General features: G+C 34.0%; 1 pseudogene across 1 annotated transcript in view; it reads left to right on the top strand.

The window, feature by feature from the left end:
- The first annotated feature begins 1,235 nt into the window (after positions 1-1,235).
- LOC144633480 (uncharacterized) overlaps positions 1,236-9,501 on the top strand; it is a 44,545-nt pseudogene continuing 36,279 nt past the window's right edge. Inside the window, exons 1-6 of the transcript XR_013567067.1 lie at positions 1,236-1,302; positions 6,560-6,574; positions 7,440-7,507; positions 7,694-7,930; positions 8,666-8,813; positions 9,292-9,359. The product of XR_013567067.1 is annotated as an uncharacterized LOC144633480 (transcript). The remainder of the gene's footprint in view (positions 1,303-6,559; positions 6,575-7,439; positions 7,508-7,693; positions 7,931-8,665; positions 8,814-9,291; positions 9,360-9,501) is intronic.

Genomic DNA, 9,501 nt, shown 5'->3' with positions numbered 1-9,501 from the left:
GTTTGCATGGATACCGATCCATCAGTAAAAATATTCTTCAAAACTTTATTCAAAGTACATTTCAAATGGGAAAAAATAGAATCCATTCTTATCCAAATTTCAGCCTTGGGCACGATGTAAGGATGTTCTTAAGTTTTGGCCTTTTTTCAGTCTCGTCGTTCTTATAAAAATAGTTCTTACATAAAAAAGAGTGTACTAGGCAAGAGACACACGACCAACTTTGAACTTTATTTTTCTAGAGACCTCTGGATGTGGTTTTGGAATTTTCTTTAGAGAAAACAGTTCACAGTTCACAGTTTTCAGTTATTATAGATATCTAGGAAACCGTTTCAGCTTAAAAACTATTTTTTGTAGTTCTATTTATTTCGTTTTGCCAAATACTGGCTATGAAACTTATTTTTTGCAAGTAAAATACTTCTAAATGGATCTAAATGGATCTAAATGACAAAAACTATCACAACCAAATGTGTCTCCCAGGCGTAATAATTTGAGTTTCACTTAAGTAAACGAGATTAACCTTGAAAACTGTTAAGCCTAACAATATTTTAAAAATCCACATTGCAATTCGTTTCAATGTTCTTTACATTTGGCCATCCGTACATTCTTTTGTATTTGTTGTGTTATTGGAATTTTCCTTCACTGTTTTGAGCTGTTATCTTATATTTCATCGCGGAATTCGGTGGCAATTCCCTATGCCTAAATTTTGCTAAAACCTGTGATAACTGATCGACACAACCCAAATGATCGGCAAAACGATATTGCTTGAATTGTTTATGTCAAATAATTTGGGGTAAAAGATGTTGTTAAGGACTATCAGAGGAAAGAATGCAAGGGAAAACACCAAGGAGAAAATATGGCTTTGTTGGACAAACTCAAAAGAGCCTAAGAGATCCTTTCCATTAGCACCTCTAAAGAACAGTACAATACAAAAGCAAGTCTGTATATTTCGGTTGTCGATCAGCCTCAGACCACTTCCAAATCAAATAATAACTTGGTATATTCTAGAAGTTTTCTGCTTGACCATTTAATTTACTCTTTTCAACTAAAAAAAGGAATTTCTGTATTTAACATCATTTTTACCTTTACCGTTTTATTCTTTCATGTAAGCGCATTGTGAATTTTAAATGCGCAATATTTTTAGAACCTTTTTATCCACATGTTACCTTTCAGTAAAATATTATGTGAAATAAAGTTGTTGTTCTCATTATTATTATTATTAGTATGCTGACCGGGTCATGGAGGTTGAACAGGGAACATTTACACCATTAATCTTCAGCAGTACAGGCGGAATGGGAACTGAATGTAAGATCTATCACAAACGCTTAGTTGAGTTGCTATCTACTAAGAAAGGAGAAAGCTATGCGAATACCATGCAATGGGTGAGAGCAAGAGTCTCCTTTGCTCTAATACGCTCGGCCTAACTGTGCCTTAGAGGATCAAGATCCATAAGAAGAACACAGGACACTAACAATCTAGACATTGCAATAGATAACGCAACCGCCCGCTTAACTTAGTTTTATCGAATTTTCATATTTTTATTTATTTTCTCTTTTTTGTTTTTATTTTCGATTATTTTTTAGATTCATAAAAAAATATATATATATATATATTATTATTATAGCTTTTCTTTTTTATATATTAGTAGAGAAACATTTTTAGAGGAACATTTTCGTGGACTATATTTCAAGAAATATTGAGACTTTTATTATTATTATTATTATTATTATTATTATTATTATTATTATTATTATTATTATTATTATTATTATTATTATTATTATTATTATTATTATTATTATTATTGTCAATGTTACTAAAAATAAGTCCAATCATCTTAGTACAAACCCAGTACATGTCTCTTTAGCGGTGAGAAAAGTCAATTGAAGTTTGCATGGATACCGATCCATCAGTAAAAATATTCTTCAAAACTTTATTCAAAGTACATTTCAAATGGGAAAAAATAGAATCCATTCTTATCCAAATTTCAGCCTTGGGCACGATGTAAGGATGTTCTTAAGTTTTGGCCTTTTTTCAGTCTCGTCGTTCTTATAAAAATAGTTCTTACATAAAAAAGAGTGTACTAGGCAAGAGACACACGACCAACTTTGAACTTTATTTTTCTAGAGACCTCTGGATGTGGTTTTGGAATTTTCTTTAGAGAAAACGTGTTATTCACAGTTTCCAGTTATTATAGATATCTAGGAAACCGTTTCAGCTTAAAAACTATTTTTTGTAGTTCTATTTATTTCGTTTTGCCAAATACTGGCTATGAAACTTATTTTTTGCAAGTAAAATACTTCTAAATGGATCTAAATGACAAAACTATCACAACCAAATGTGTCTCCCAGGCGTAATAATTTGAGTTTCACTCTGAAGTAAACGAGATTAACCTTGAAAACTGTTAAGCCTAACAATATTTTAAAAATCCACATTGCAATTCGTTTCAATGTTCTTTACATTTGGCCATCCGTACATTCTTTTGTATTTGTTGTGTTATTGGAATTTTCCTTCACTGTTTTGAGCTGTTATCTTATATTTCATCGCGGAATTCGGTGGCAATTCCCAATGCCTAAATTTTTGCTAAAACCCGTGATAACTGATCGACACAACCCAAATGATCGGTAAAACGATATTGCTTGAATTGTTTATGTCAAATAATTTGGGGTAAAAGATGTTGTTAAGGACTATCAGAGGAAAGAATGCAAGGGAAAACACCAAGGAGAAAATATGGCTTTGTTGGAAAAACTCAAAAGAGCCTAAGAGATCCTTTCAATTAGCACCTCTAAAGAACAGTACAATACAAAAGCAAGTCTGTATATTTCGGTTGTCGATCAGCCTCAGACCACTTCCAAATGAAATAGTAACTTGGTATATTCTAGAAGTTTTCTGCTTGACCATTTAATTTACTCTTTTCAACTTAAAACTGAATTTCTGTATTTAACATCATTTTTACCTTTACCGTTTTATTCTTTCATGTAAGCGCATTATGAATTTTAAATGCGCAATATTTTTAGAACCTTTTTATCCACATGTTACCTTTCAGTAAAATATTATGTGTAATAAAGTTGTTGTTCTCATTATTATTATTATTATTATTATTATTATTATTATTATTATTATTATTATTATTATTATTGTCAATGTTACTAAAAATAAGTCCAATCATCTTAGTACAAACCCAGTACATGTCTCTTTAGCGGTGTGAAAAGTCAATTGAAGTTTGCATGGATACCGATCCATCAGTAAAAATATTCTTCAAAACTTTATTCAAAGTACATTTCAAATGGGAAAAAATAGAATCCATTCTTATCCAAATTTCAGCAAAACCCAGTACATGTCTCTTTAGCGGTGTGAAAAGTCAATTGAAGTTTGCATGGATACCGATCCATCAGTAAAAATATTCTTCAAAACTTTATTCAAAGTACATTTCAAATGGGAAAAAATAGAATCCATTCTTATCCAAATTTCAGCAAAACCCAGTACATGTCTCTTTAGCGGTGTGAAAAGTCCATTGAAGTTTGCATGGATACCGATCCATCAGTAAAAATATTCTTCAAAACTTTATTCAAAGTACATTTCAATAGCGGTAATTTCACAACTGAATTGAATGCAATTTAAAAATAAAATACGTATTAAAATTCACCTTCACTTCTGGAAAAAATAGAATATAGCTGTAGATGTATTGACAAATACAATAAGTGAAGTTATATAAGAACTAATGCGAGTGAATTAATTCTGCTCACTGGGATGAAATAACATTTAACTTGTAAGTAAATTATTTAAAAGGACGCCGGTTAATTAGTTTGAGCACAACAAAGCCTAAACCAAACCTTTCTTAAACAAATAAGGATGTATATAGCTAGCTCTGCGCCCTTTGTCTTACATAATTGATTGGTAAATTATTTTGGTCAATAAATGAGCAGTACAGTTGTTAAGAAACTCACTGCCATCTTTCGATGATTGGAGGCAGGTCGACGTCGCAGAAAGCTCTGCCAAAGATGGAAATGGCAATTAAAATACTACCGTTGTTGCAAATCTTTCTTGGAATTGGTAAGTGAAGTGTTTTTATTCTTATTTATTTTAAACTTCATTTTACTGTAGGGTTAACTTTACCTGTCGTAAATATTTTACGGTGAATTTTTCTGTCGTAAATATTTAACGGTGAATTACTCTCGGTACATGGAAATTTGACGTGGCAGAATTATATTGTTCCCGGTTGTTTGATCCGCTTAAAATTGTCTTTTCAAGTTCTTGCCAAAGAAAAACTCCCCATCAGATGCCATATGACACGGTACAACACATACAATTTAAAACAAAAGTCCAAAATCTCTCCATTACGTATACTCTCAAAACAAATAGGGAGCTTAAGCTGAATACATGTAAGCAATTCGAAAGTAGATGACAAAGCCTACCAAAACTAAATGAATTCATATTTTACTTAAGAATCCCATGATAGATCGGTCTAGCTGAACATGTAAAGACAGCGTTCAGTTTGAAATAGAAAAATAAAAATTAGCCGTCGTGGTTTATGTTGAAAACTGTAGAATTTTTTATTTCGTCTATGCTGTTGAGTCAATTATTAGCGGAGTCTCAGCTAGATCTGGCCGGCGGCAAGGTCATATATTTCCCCACTCAATTTTGTTCCAATCTTAAAGGCAGTATTCGGGAAGGATACCCTATTGCTCTTTTAGTTTATATTTTTTTGGAAGTTAAAGTATGAATATTTTCTTTAAAAAACGTTGTTTTTTTTTTGTTTTCGTTGTGTGTTCGTTAATTTTTTCAGGGCTACTTCAGTGTTTTAAGTAGCCCTTAACAGAATATCCGAACAAAAATGCACATTTTACCAGTGACTGCCTTAGAAAATACGCATGTTGTTTACCAGGGGTTTACGCAGTTGGCGGTTGACTTACGCCTGGTAAGAATGGTCAGGCCCCCTAGGCCTCTTTTTTTTTTACTTTCCCCTTTATAATATAAGGTCAGCTTCGACCCAAAGTGGCGCATACTGCCGGAGCTTATCCCGGTTTCCTTAGCATTAAGCAGCTAGGAGTATTTCTACTCCCCCCTGAATGGGATGCTAGTCCATCGCAGGGAACCCCCCAGCATTATTTCGCCGGTACCCATTTATACACCTGGGTGGAGAGAGGCACTATGAGAGTTAAGTGTCTTGCCCAAGAACACAACACAGTGACCCCGGCCAGGGCTCGAACCCGGAACGCTCGCTCCGGAGTCCGGCGCGCTAACCATTAGGCCACCGCGCCTCCCACTTCCCACTTCCCCTTTATATGTTCAAGTAAAGCTTCCTAATTTCGATTAGTTTTTTTTTCTTTTCTTTTATCTCTTACAAGCATTTGTCAGCAGTTCTGCTGCAATAGGCAGTGTTTCAAAACACCTTTATAAAAAGATGCAGTGGTTCAGTAACGAAATATTGCCTCGTTTTAGACCAAATTTCTTTAAAATGCAAAAGAATATTTCTTTTCTCGGCTTTAAGATATACAAGTGCTGTTTTCGGTATTGATGTTTGAATCGTTTCGATGGCACCCTTAAATCCTCAGAAAGAATTCGAGATTAATTTTCTCCGCCCTATTTAATTCTACTTTCTTCAAAATTCAAAGGCATTTCTCTTAAGTGCAAAACACTGTTCTTTTATTCGGTTGCGTATTGTTTCTGGTTTCAATTTTGCGGCGAGAGCTGTGTTTCTGTCGTTACGAAACACGCTTTATCAAATGAAATTACAATGATCACATACTCTCTTGAATGAAAATTAAAGCATTTCACTTACTGAAAGCTACTTTTATAAATGCTTTTGCCTCTCGTTGCGCTGTCTTTTTGTTCGTTGTAGAAAAAGAAAATAAAACATATATAGATTTTGAGTTTGGATAGACTTTAAGTGTTTTTTGGCCTCCAAAATAACAACATACCCTTTATTTTATTTTATTTTATACAGTTTTCTGTTTTTTTTAGATGTTTTCAAGCAATTTCTGTCACCGAGGCGATGATGATCACTCTTAAAAAATCTTTTATGTATATTGATTCTTAATTTAGGATTAACGTTTTTTTTTATATGATAGTCAATTATCATTGGAATGCCTTAGATTTTATTCTTCTACCCTGTCCTGTGCACACTAAACATTAATCACTTTAAGTCAGATCAATTCTTATTTTACTGAACGCTATTACAAGCATGCGGAGACTGGGTCCGATTTTCACCACGATTAGAGGTGTCATCAATAGTCCATCAAAATTTTGTAGGCTCGCAAAATTAGGCTAAGCTCAGAATGCTCGCAAAATTTAAGTAGGTGCTCATTTGCTCGTGCTCGCATATTTGTAGAAGTTGTCGCATATGCTCTGTAGCTTTTTGAAAAGTGCTCGTTTCTCTCAAGGCTATAACTTATGTCGATAATAATCAATAATAAATAATTAATGCTGGTGCTCGCAAGGAGGAAGAAAGAAAAAGACCATTTGATACCCCTGATAAGCAGCGATTTAATATCGAAATCCGTCTGAAGTAGGTATTTTTTATATTTTAACATATCGATTATGTTTTTTTTTCTTTTTGTAGGTCTTGTCGCTGGAGGTATGTACAAAGAACCATTTTTTGTTTGTTCCTTTGTTTTTTATTTTTTTATTTTATTTTATTTTTTTATGCACAAAGAAACATTGTGTTGAATACTAATGAGACGAAGAAGTGCATAATTCCATTTAACTAAAAATTCGTCGGATTCCTGTTTTTTGATACGATATCTTTTAAGGGAGCAATTTTATTGTTTCGATTTACACAAGGTTGCGAAGCTCTTGACTGGTATTAAATAAATCCTTATGCATTGAGGTGGAATTGTTAGCGCAGCAAATTTGTCATGGAAGTGCAGCAAAAAGTTGGGAAAGAGATATCAACCAAAGACTGGGTATTTAAATTGACAAACCTGTCCCGAATGGTCATCATTCACTGGCCGTTCACTTCATGAATAGTTTACAAGTTTTGAGAAAACACAAAAAGAAACGTGGCATAGAAAGCAAGAACTAAAGGCCATTTCAGCGTTACCCTTTGCCTCGGTTTCAAAACGACTCTACGCGTGAAACCATTCATATTGAAATGAGTTTGATTTGCATGAAAATAGACCTGTAGGTGAAACTCATTTTCATATGAATGGTTTCGCACGTAGACTCGTTTTGAAACCGAGGCAAAGGCTAACTCGGAAATGGCTTCTTGTTTTCCCTTTTGAATTTTACAAATGTGCCAAGGTATAAAATATGATTTCCATATTTTCGCTCAATGAAAGAAGTCAGCTATAGACGTCTCATTATATTAATTTTTATGTTTTTTAATTTATTACTTTATTAAAATACCCAAAATCGTATGCTAAGCATTACTTCTTTGAGTCATGAAAATGTTATGACTATCAAAAACTTGAATGGGTAAATTAAATTGCCTTTTCTTTTAGACTGTTACTCGCCACTTGGAATGCAGAATGGGGATGTACCAAACTCGGACATAACAGCCTCATCCGCGGTACGTAAAATGGAGCAAACCCCTTCTTTGATAGAAATAACTGTGCATAACGAACTGGACTCCAGCGCTTATTTTATATCATTATGATTTGTTCCGAATTCAACATTTACAGCCTATTGCTATTTATTTTTATTGGCTATAACTTATTCACTCAACTTTCACTGTTGCCAATGTGTGCCTTTGTAGTGGGACGCAAACCATGCGCCTAGCAATGCCAGGCTCAATCGTCCAGCTGGCGGTGGCAAGACAGGAGCTTGGTCAACCAGACAAATAGACAGAGAACAATGGATTCAGGTTAATCTTCGTGAGCTCACTCGAGTAACTAAAGTGGCAATTCAGGGAAGGCAGGATTCTGCGCAGTGGGTTACAGCATTCAAGCTGTCTTACAGTCTGGATGGAAACCAATTCAAGTTCCAAGAAAAGGTGGGTTGGTACCTTTTAAGGTATCACGGAAGGAAAATTGGCGTTTTCGTTAAAAAAAGCCCTAAAAACGCCATTTTAAAGTTTAAAAAATCATAAAAAAATTAATGGAGCAAGAAAAGAAAAATCTGAGACACCGTTTTTTAGACCAATATCTGTAGATCAAATTCCACATAAAAGTTTGGGCTCTCATGTAAATGTGTTCTCAAATAAACCTAAAGTTGCGCAACATCATAATTGCAAACAACATGCTGACGTAGCTTATTATGGTCTATATGATCAAAACAAAATCCAAAATTACAATCTTTATTCAATAAGCTTTCAGAAAATATATACTTTATTGGGGTTACCATTGAAGGTTTGCACACAATTTCACTTGAAACGAAAACGCCAATTTTCCTTCCGTGATACCTTAAAGTTATAGTAAAAAGATTTCTTAATGGCTAGACGAAACACAAGCAATTTCGGCACACTAAATCAGAGCCTTTGTTTCGTTTGGTTTTTGTTTTTGTAAAAACAGTTGCATGATGATGAGGCTTGAACTTAATTTAGCATTTTTACGATAATTATCATTAATGTACAATTTATGAAAGAATCTAGCTGTTTAGGCGAGCCTAAAGAACTGTACGAGCTTCACCGTACGTATTGTTATTTTTGTTTAATAGCGACCTGACTATGGTAAATAAGGCAACTACGAGAAAAAAATATATATTAGCATTCTGTGTTGCATTTTTGCAGATATACAAAGGAAATAACGACCAAAACAGTGTTGTCGTCAACACTTTAATGGAACCGATTGAAGCCCAATTTATCCGTCTTCATCCATATGAATGGTATGGACACATTTCCATGAGAATGGAGCTTTATGGTTGCAGCTTAAATTCAGGTAAGGCGGAGAATGTTTCATAAGGGACGGACCATTATTTTCTTGGATGGGGGATATGAAAAATATTCCTATGCAATTTATTTTTGTTTTAGTTTATGCACCCCTGCAAACCTTTTTTTTTCGAAATTCAAACTATTTTTTGTTATACATATCGTGTTTCCAAACAATTTCTTTTGTCTTTCTAGGCCCTGCAAACAATTTTTTCTTCAATATTTTTCATACCCCCTCTCCAAAAAGAATATAATGGTCCGGGCCTTATACATACTCCTTAAATTTACATTACGCGAGTATTACCTTTACCTTTCTGCAGCCAACTTTTTGTAGAGACAGCCTTCAAACTTTTGCTAACAAATGTGTTCCTCATAGTTGTGTAAATACCGTTTGAGCTATGAGTTTCTTACGTCAATGTAGTTATCAATATCGTGATCGCAGTAGGATAAGGTAAAATGTATAACCAACTGTTATATTCCCTCTCCAGAATGTGCGAAACCATTGGGTTTGGAAAACTACCGGATTCCCAACTCATTTATCACCGCTTCATCAGAGGTAAGGGGCTCATTATCATCATCATCATCATCATCATCATCGTCATCATTTTTCTCTTACAATGTATGTCACAAGTATTACATTGATTGATTGATTGATTGATTGATGTTGGATGGATGGATCGATTGATTGGTTGATTGAC

Source organism: Oculina patagonica, chromosome 12, assembly GCF_052425735.1.
Source record: "Oculina patagonica isolate OP01 chromosome 12, crgOcupat, whole genome shotgun sequence".
Taxonomy (NCBI): Eukaryota; Metazoa; Cnidaria; class Anthozoa; order Scleractinia; family Oculinidae; genus Oculina; species Oculina patagonica.
This window is presented reverse-complemented; position numbering and strand designations above follow the sequence as displayed.